Consider the following 10,000-nt stretch of genomic DNA (forward strand, 5'->3'; position numbering starts at 1 on the left):
AGATGGAGACAGAGAGCGAGAGAGAGAGTTTGGATTTCATATCGTATTTCCACTCACAGTGGGGAGAGACTGGCGGGGTGGAACAGGATAATACGAGCTAATTTCATGGTACAACGTAGGCTGTCGAGAGCCAAACTATCCAACATTTCCCTACGACAACAAGCATCCCTCCCAGCCGGGCGGGTTTACAGTACAACACAAATAACCACCGGCTGTAAATGAACTTTCAATAAGTCGCCATCTAACACAGATACACTGGTGAGCTGTGTTCCAGCATGCAGTCTTCTCCATCCCCCACTGCATCCTCCTCTTCCTCATTCTGTCCCTATTCTAGGCCGAGAGGTCGAGATGAATTACACCACAGCAGGCTGTAAAGTCCACCTCGCGCTTTTTCTTACACGGTAACACGCTATAACGAGTAGCTGCCATGGGGCATTTGAAATCTCTGTCATGGCACACTTAAACAATAGCAGACGGCTTAAAAATAGCATTTCCAAGCCGCGATGTGACAACATGCCGCCATAAACAGTAACACCGAAATATCTCCCAGCTCCTTCTATTAATCCGTATTTCACAGCTACTCATTATAAAGAAGAGAAGAAGAAAGCCACTCTTATTTTGTCATGGTATCTTACAATGAATTGGTCGTCTGTATTTAACCCGTCCTATTGTATAGGGGCGGTGTGCAGCTGCAGCGCCCGGGGACCAACTCCACTTCTTCTTTCCATCGCCTTGCTCAGGGGCACAGGCAGGAGCATCAACCCTAACATGCATGTCTTTCTGATGGCGGGAGGAAACCCACGCAGACACGGTGGGGGGGGGGGGAGAACATGCAAACTCCACACAGAAAGGACCTGGGACGGCCTGGGGTTCGAACTCGGGACCTCCTTGCTCTGAGGCAGCAGTGCTAACCGTTGTGCATTGTGCATTTGTGCAGAATCTAGCCAGCTGTGAGCAAATTGCATAAAATGGGTCAAAGGGCCCCTAAAGCAGAGCCCCTATGTGGAGTCACTCACTCACTTCTCGCCGCCGAGCTGAGGGACTGGCTTCCTGCCACTGTTTTCTGCGGTGGTGTCTTTATTTAATATTACACGTGGCTGTAACCCATCTAATACTTGTGGAGAAGAGAGTTGTGTTTTGTGGCTGGCTTCCGTGTACCTTTGCCTGTCGACCCTGGGTTCGGGGGGGGACTCTCGGTGCAGGGGGATTCTGGGGTGCAGGGGGATTCTCAGGTGCAGGGGGATTCTGGGGTGCAGGGGGGTTGTCAGGTGCAGGGCCGTTTACCTGTGCAGGGTGGGGCGGGGTTAGGCGTGTCGTTGTCTTGGAACCCGGCTACGGGCGCAACCCCGTCACTGTACTGAGCCGGAGTCGGAACGAGATTACAACGAAGAAATCCCATTAGAGGAGACGGGGCACCGGTCAACAAAAGGCAGTGCCATTCAAACCACTCGCCGGGCAACCGCGTCGACCCCGTCGCCGAGCGACGCAGGCGGACTCCTGACCAAGTTCCCCCCCGGAGAGCGGGCTTACCTGAAAACGGCGTGGAAAGCGGGTTTATGCCCTCTCGCAGCGGCGGTCGCGTCCTAAACTTTTCCCGACCATGGAGACGTCGAGCTCTTCCCGGGCTTCGCGCTCCGGCGTGCGTTTCAGCCGACGCGCACCGTTCCGTGACTCGATCGCGCGGCCCCACGCATGGCCCACGCGGCTGGTCCGACACGTCTCTATTTCACTTTATTCCTCCGCTCCATCGACGGTCGACGAGACCGCGGCGGCCACTTCACCCCCCAAAACAAGCGCAGGAAGGGAAACCTCCGAGTGACAGAGAGACACGGCGCGTACGCATTCCACGTAGCGGCGGGCGGGCGCCGCTGCGACTGCGCGGACACGCTGCCGTAAAATAGGTTCGGGAATACAAGCGGCGCGGAACTACGTTTCCCATCTGCCCGACGCGCCTACAAGTTCGAACAGGATATCCGGGTGCGGCAGTTTCGTTTTTTCTTTTCTTTTCTTTTTTAAGCTGTGTACTTTCGTTTTAATGGAAAGCAGACTGCATTATATTTTGCGAACGTTGTACAGTTGCACTGTACGAAATTTGTCAATAAATAATAACGTTTGTTTGTTCGTTTGTTTAATTGGGTAAACTGGAAAAAAAAGGTATTTTTGTTGTTTTAACATTCATTTTGTGGAAACATATGAGCAATAGGACACGCCTGTTATTTTTTTTTACTTTATTATGGATAGCAAAAAAAACATAGATTTGGGGGTTTTTTGAGCGGATCTTGTCCAAATCTAAATCAGAAAAAGTGCCATTTTCTTTCACGTTTTGGGGGTAAAAATTAAGCGTCTCTCCTTGCTCTTCTCATTAGGATACATTATAGTAGTCTCTTCCTTGTGAGTGTCTGTTAAGGAATCGAGTATATTAAAACATAATCATCCGTATTTTAAAAGAAGTTCAAAATGTAAGATTAGAGGAAGCTTTTTCTGCGCGCATGACCGTCACACCCTGGTCTTCTACTGCCATCTAGTGGTGTTTAGTAAAACTGACCCAAACCTTTGACTTAACGGTGGCTCTTGCAAAAACTTTAAAATAGCATTTAACATAAAATCAGATGAACATTAATGGAACGCCTGGGGAAAAGAGCGTTTATATTGGTCAGAGACAATAGAGGGTAAACAAAAACGTCCTAAAATTTAAAATTAAAACAAATTACAAATTATATCTCTGCGAGACTATATCTGTCGCCGATGACAGAATTCACATCATGATGGCGACTGACAAAACGGCTGACAAAATGTTCAAATATGCGGTGTCGACAAAAAAACAAATCAACATGGCTTCTTGTTTTCCATACAAATATCAGATATGCAGATCTGCAGTAAGTCCTACATTTTATTAGAAAAATAAAAAGTGTTATTTGATGATGAATAAAGGTATCATAAAGACGGATAAAATACAATAACGTCTGTAACTTGACAGGATTTGCACATGCAAGGTTGTAATGAGAATGTCCAATTTCATAAACGGCTGTCTGTAGATTATGTTGGTATGACCTATGATTATGTGAGAATGACCTTTTTATGTAATACTCCCTGGCATATAATCACAGACACATATGCAGTTGCTAATTTGAATGGCGAGAGTGTGGTAGGACTTATCTCGGTGAAATGATTAAGGTGCATAGTGATTTAACAGTGAAAAGAGGGAGGACACTGCAGTCAGCTCGACCAAGGCGGTCACTGTGACCGCTTTAGATTTTCAAAGTTTAACAACTTTGTGGGGAGGGGGGGATACAGACCTGCCGCTCCCTTAATGTGCCTAAAATTGCCTATATTTGCATCGAAATGAGTTTTAGATCAACCGCACACACACAAAAAAGTTACGATAAGCTCTATGACCATGACCGGTCAAAATGACCGCGCGTAATTTGCGCGTCATCGCGTACGCCGTGTCACGACTTATGACGTGTTGGTCGCGTCATTTCCTTCGCGACGTCCACTGCTCTGTCCCATAAACACGTTAGCGTTCTCCGGTGTAGAGTAATATTCTAAACTTGATTTCTGATTATTTATAACATGTCTGGGTACAGACGCCGTTTCAGACGCAGCGTGACCACCACCGAGGCGTTGCAGTATTTACAGGCGTGGGCCAGCGGCCATTTTAAATTGTTTGAAAATACTATTAAAGTTGTTAAAATGATCATTTTTGGTGTCAGTCGTCTCCTAGCAGACATACTAACATACGCAATGCATTAATGTCGCAATTGAGTATTGTAACGTGCATGGATAAGTAGACACGTTGGTCCCTGACTAACGGGTCGGATCCTTTAGTCGACTGGCTAACGTTGTCGCTTGCGGAGCGGGAGATACGGGTTCGCGTCCCGGCTGTGGCGATAGTCTACCAGTCTACCCCCCGAATTCGCTGCTATACTTATCTTGACAGGATATAGCGTTTGAAAACCGGCCGTCATTTTGACCGCCCGTGGTCGTTTTAGGTAGGAGGGAAATCCCGGTCGTTGTAGGTTTTGTCTCAGCCTGCGACTCGCAGGCAGAGGTGATGGTTAAGCTTGGAGCAGAAATGGCAGAATGAGGTCACAAAAAGACCTCTAGCAGCGCATCCCACAGCATGCACAGCGTTCTGGGGAGGATGCTGACACAACAGCGCTGCTAACTGGCGAGTTACCGGCGTGAGAGTTTCCAGCGCGGTCGTTAATAAAACATGGCGCAGGCTGAATCTTGGCTACTGCTGCTGGTAGAGGCCTCGTGTGAGCTTGTCCTGTCATATCTGCTTGTCAGCCAAAGCAAATCTGCTCTTCTTTCTTCAGCTTTGCTGCCACCTGCCTTTTTCTTCATCTACCCAGCAAGCACCTTCTGCAAACGTCCCCTTCGTATGAATTTAGGTTTCCGGCGTGTTGCCCAGGAAGCCATCACGAGAAGGGATTTATAATAACTAAATAAGGTCTTAACGATGATGACGTACCATTGCTCCCAACGAAGTCCTGCATGACAGAGAATATTAAACAGCATGTAGGATTTGGACCTGTTTTTTAGCTAGTGGCATACAGCCACTCACACAACACCAACACACAGGACAGAAACTGACATCTCTTGGCATGTAAATCTTGGGGATTGTAATTTTGGGCAAAAAAAAACCCCAAAACAAAACAATGTCAATCTTCAGGATTTAGACATTTCTCCTTAAAGGGACAGTTCACCTTTTTCCTCTTGATTGTGGCGCTATTGATCCATCCGGATCGTTTTGCTGTGAGTTGGTGAGTTGTGGAGAGACCTGCAGTAGAGACGTCGGCCTCTCTCCAATACAATGGAACTGGATGGCGCTCAGCTCGTGTTGCTCAAAGCAACAAAAAATAATAAAATAAAAAATACATGTTCAATACAAATGCAATACAACACAAACACATACAACTCAGCAGCCATGTCTCTTTCCAGAAGTCATGACCCGGCGACTCAAGGTAATCCTGTTGTGAGCAGTGTCATGTAGGAACTATTTTCTTAGACGGAACAACACCTGCAGGGAAGGAAAAACGTGGACTGTCCCTTTAAGACCGGCCGGGCTACTCCGGAACTAAGTGGATTTTTTGTTTTTTGGGGGGGGTGGGTTTTTTTACGTGTTCAGGTTAAGCAGCTGTTTCTGAAAACTATCACAGTTCAGTTCCTTCATACCGGACTTTTACATTTCCTGGGACCCCCCCCGGGACCCCCCCCCAAAAAAAAGCAGCACGTGAAAGCGCTGTCTGACTAGGGATTATGTCCATAATACCGGTGTCACTCTTCTTGTTTGAACCAGGAAAGTTTCAAAGGATTAGGTTTTTTTGTGTGTGCCAGAGTTATGACGTCATAGGCAGCGGAATAGCAAATAATTGAAAAGAACAGAGAACAGACTCACTTTATTCTCCCAAAAGGAATTTCATATATTACAATATATACATTTCATATTTTATATATATATATATATATATATATATATATAGATGTTATATTAACACTAGTATATTAATACTGAATCACTATCATAGCATGATACTGCTAATACAGTACGCTAATTACTGCTAATATTCTATTAATATACTTTACTGCTACTGATGCTACCATGCTGTCCTGTTATATTGTTGCTACACTGTGAAAGTGTTATTACTGTACTGTTATATCATAAATTATGCTAATTTACTAATACTATATAAGATAAAATTTAAATAGCAATAATATTCACATCTTCACTCCGTCAACAGTTGTTTCTGGTATGGCCCTGGTACTCCACCTGGTACCGCTTGGTCTTCCGGGGTTTGAGGACCCCGGCCCCCGGTTCAGCGGGAGACGGTCAAAGCGCAGGCTGGCGGGACGCGCCGGCGGATCGGTTCCTCCGCTCCGGCGGACGGCTGACGGTCCACGTGCTGCAGGAGGAGGAGGAGGCTGTGCGGTAACACGCGGAGCAGCCCGGACGGGACGGGGGGCGGGGCGAGGCCAGGAGAGGCGAGGCGAGGCCAGGCGAGGCGAGGCGAGGAGGGAGAATGAATGAGACGAGCTGGGCGGAGAAAGCTGGAGCTCCCCGGACTCCGTCTGTCTCTCACATGTCGCCTATTGTGCCCAGTGCGGCTCCGTCGCTGCGCGCGTGTTGACGTTTCGCTACCTCCTCGCGACGCGTTCTCGCTCCGGGACGTCAGGACCCCAAACCCGCGGACGTGCCTGACTACACGGGGCCGGGGTGCTCCGGACGACTCCTTTGTCGAGAAGGTATGTGTGAGAATTCCCACATCGTCCCACGCACACGCGCACGCACACACGCACACAGACACACACACACACGCGCACACACACACACACACACACACACAGCTTCGGTTGGGAAACTACGCAGTGAGTCTGGCCCAACAGCAGTGTGTTACTGAAAACACTTGATACCCATTACTGCTGTACCCGACACTCTGAACTTAACTCAGTTTGGCTGGTTGTATTGTTTCCAGTGGCCTGTGTGTGTGTGTGTGTGTGTGTGTGTGTGTGTGTGTGTGTGTGTACACACACACACACACATACACACACACACACACACACACACTGTTGTCATGACAGTGCCAGGGAAACGCAGCGCATGGCACGCCGGAGACACAAAGGAGGGCTGCGTCGGTGCGCAACTTCGCGCATCGCTTTGAAAAGTTTCTCTCTGGTAGTAGCGGCACCCCCCCCCCCGCGCGCCCGCCCCCCGAAAGCTCAGCCGAGAGAAGAAGAAGAAGAAGAGCCCGCTGTGACGTCACGACGAACGCTACTAATGTAGCGGGCTCAGATATGGGGCTGCTGTTATAGGAGTACAGTCCAGCCGTTCCGTCATAGGACGCCGAGTCAGTCAGCAGACGATCGTGTTGTTGATAGATGGCAGACACACGCACGCACACACGCACACACACACACACACACACACGCACATCCAGTCGTCCCCTGCAGAGGAATTGGATGTACGGTACAGAACAAACAGCGACCGAGTTGCAGAGCAACGTGAAGCACATAAAGTTTAACGCTTTGAGAAATGGCGTCAGAGCCGAGGGGTCAGTAGGGTGCGTGGAAACGGGCGGCCTAAGGTGTGTCCTGTGTTTACACAAGGCTGATTGTGACCCTTGTAGTCAGGAAAGGGATGCTTTTACACGGCCCTGCGCTGCTTTACGGCCAGCGCGCACTTGGAAACGACCCGCTTCCATAACGGGGTCAGGAAAAAGGTTTGTGCAGTGACACAATTGTTTTCAGGGAATAGGATAGGAAATATGTGTGATTGTGTGTGCGCGCGTGCGTGTGTGTGTGCGCTTGCACGTGGGGGATCAAAAGTGATAGAAAATATTTGTTTGTGTGGCGACGCGGCTGTAAATGTGTCTTCGTCTGTATGCGTGTAACTTGGTGTGCAAACAGAAACATACAAAGGCACGGTGTGACACACACACACACACACACAGACACACACACATGCATAAAATCCAGGCTGCATTGCTCTGTGTGTGTGTGTGAGTGTGAGTCATGGTCACTTTCCATGGCCTTGGCTTCATGTGACAGCAGAAGCGGAGTGACGGGGGCCTTCCTCTGTTCCTCATCCTACGATGATGTCACACATACACAAACACACACACACACACACACACACACACACTGCAGAGCAGCCAGACCTTAAAAGTAGATGAAAAGCAGACTAGCCGCCCGGCTGGGTTGCTAGTTTGATCAGCATCTAATAAAATCTGGGCCCAGAAAAAAGTGAACAACACCCTCCTCTACCGACAGCTGCTCTCACCGTGTCCTTTAGCGAGGCCCTGGCGGACTGTTGTTGTACTGGGCAGCTCCCAGGTGTTTGTGTGTGTCTGTGTGTGTGTGTGTGTGTGTGTGTGTGTGTGTGTGTCTGTGTGTGTGTGTGTGTCAGTAGCACGTAGCGGGGCAGTGATGAAAAGCAGCGTGCGTGCTCAGCAGATCGAAGCCTGGGTGAGTAAAGGCGGCAGCGCGAGGGCCGGTCAGGATGTGGCGCTCCGCGAGGCCAAGTCTGACGACACTTCTTGTTTACCGCGGGACGCCGCCGGGGGAACATGTCACAGCGCCCAGCTCACCGGATGCATTTAGACAGACGCTTCCTGGACCGGGGTCACTCCGGGTCACCCGAGCCACGTGCTTCCAGACCAGAGACCACAGCCCAGCGCCCCTCGTTCTCTAATCCGCCAGGTAGTTAAACGGAGTCGGCCTGTTGTACCGGGCCCGAAACCCCCCCCCCCCCCACCACCGACTAAACCGCCCGGTACCTCGAACAACAGACACCGAGCAGTCCTGCGGGGACCACGGCTGCAGCTGGGACGGCTGCTTTTGTTTTATGGTCTCGCTCACGGGAACTTCAGCGAGGAATGTGGCCATCTGTAAATCCAACTCTTGTGATGTTGAAACGGCTTCTTCTGACTTCTACCCCGAAAAGTTGCGAATGTCCAATGAGGGGGTATGACGGGTAATATAGGAGACGGGGAGACCCCGAGCCATCCATCCGTTACCCAAACCGCCTGTCCTGCTCTCAGGGAGGCTGGAGCCTGTCCCAGCAGTCATTGGGCGGCAGGCGGGAAGACACCCTGGACAGGCCGCCGGTCGCCCCCCCCCCCCAGTCCCCCCACTCACACACACATTGGGACAATTTATTATGGCCGTTTCACCTGACCTACATGTCTTTGGACTGTAGCAGGAAACCGGAGCACCCGGAGGAAACCCACGCAGACACGGGGAGAACATGCAAACTCCCACACAGAGGACGACCCGGGACGACCCCCAAGACTGGACTACCCCGGGGCTCGAACCCAGGACCTTCTCGCTGTGATGCAATCGCGCTAACCACTGCGCCACCGTGCCGCCGGAAAAAGTTAACCAACTCCCATATCACCACCATGTCACACATGTGAAAACGTAACTGACCCCCTGACGCTGATAACTGGCTGGGCCACCTTCAGCGGCAACAGCTGCAACCAGACACTTCCTGTCGTTGGAGATCAGTCTTTCACATCGCTGTGGAGGCATTTTGGCCCTCTCTTCTTTGCTGAACTGATTCGACGACGTTGGAGGGTTTTCGAGCACGAGCTGCTGGTTGAAGGTCCTGCCACAGCATCTGGATGGGGTTCAGGTCAGGGCTTTGATTAGGCCGCTCCAAAACCTTCATGTAGTTTATTTACAGTCATTCTGAGGAGGACTTCCTGTTGTGTTTTGGATCATTGTCCTGCTGCATAACCCGATTACACTTCAGCTTCAGATCCCAGACTGATGACCCCTTCCTTCAGAATGTTCTGGTAGAGAGCAGAATTCATGGTTCCTTCAATGATGGCAGGTCCTCCAGGTCCCGAGGCAGCGAAGCATCCGCACACCATCACACCTCCGCCATGTTTGACTCTTGGTATGGTGTTCTTACTGTGAAATGCTGTGTTTGCTTCACGCCAGACATAACGGCACTCACGTCCTCCAAAAAGGCCCACTTTTGGCTCGTCTGTCCACAGAACATTATCCTTTTTTACCAATGTGAGACGAGCGCTAATGTTTCTCTTAGTTAGCGGTGGTTTCCATCTTGCAGCTCTCCCATGAAGATCATTTTTGCGTGGTCTCTTTCTTATTGTGAAATCGTGAACGATGGCCTTAGCTGGGGCTGGAGAGGCCTGCAGTTCTTCGGATGTTCTCCTGGGACTTCCTGGATGAGTCGTCGCTGCGCCCTAGGAAGAATTTCGCTCAGCCAGCCACTCCTGAGAAGGTCCACCGCTGTTCCCACTTTTCTCCATGTGGAGACCATGGCTGGTGTCCCAGAGCCTTAGAAATGGCTTTGTAACCTGTTCCAGACTGATATATCTCAACAACTTTTGTTGTCATCGCTTCCGGAATCTGCTTTGATGGCGACACAGTGTGCTACTTGTTGACACCTTGTAGCCTACTTCACATTGATGGTGAGGTTCTGTATAAGTCAGGTTTAGACTCAACAGGGCTGGCAGTAATAAAGCCTGCG

The 10,000-nt window shown here is 50.0% G+C and overlaps 2 protein-coding genes across 3 annotated transcripts in view; one reads left to right on the plus strand and one right to left on the minus strand.

Annotated features, from left to right (window-relative positions):
• capn15 (calpain 15) overlaps positions 1-1,724 on the minus strand; it is a 97,683-nt gene extending 95,959 nt beyond the window's left edge. The window contains exon 1 of the mRNA XM_056297721.1: positions 1,531-1,724. The gene's annotated coding sequence lies outside the window, so the exon portion shown is untranslated. The remainder of the gene's footprint in view (positions 1-1,530) is intronic.
• Positions 1,725-5,904: 4,180 nt separating this feature from the next.
• LOC130128006 (ankyrin repeat and fibronectin type-III domain-containing protein 1) overlaps positions 5,905-10,000 on the plus strand; it is a 320,420-nt gene continuing 316,324 nt past the window's right edge. For both annotated transcript variants that reach the window (XM_056297716.1, XM_056297717.1), the window contains exon 1: positions 5,905-6,249. The gene's annotated coding sequence lies outside the window, so the exon portion shown is untranslated. The remainder of the gene's footprint in view (positions 6,250-10,000) is intronic.

The sequence above is a fragment of the Lampris incognitus genome, chromosome 17, assembly GCF_029633865.1.
Source record: "Lampris incognitus isolate fLamInc1 chromosome 17, fLamInc1.hap2, whole genome shotgun sequence".
Lineage (NCBI taxonomy): Eukaryota > Metazoa > Chordata > Actinopteri > Lampriformes > Lampridae > Lampris > Lampris incognitus.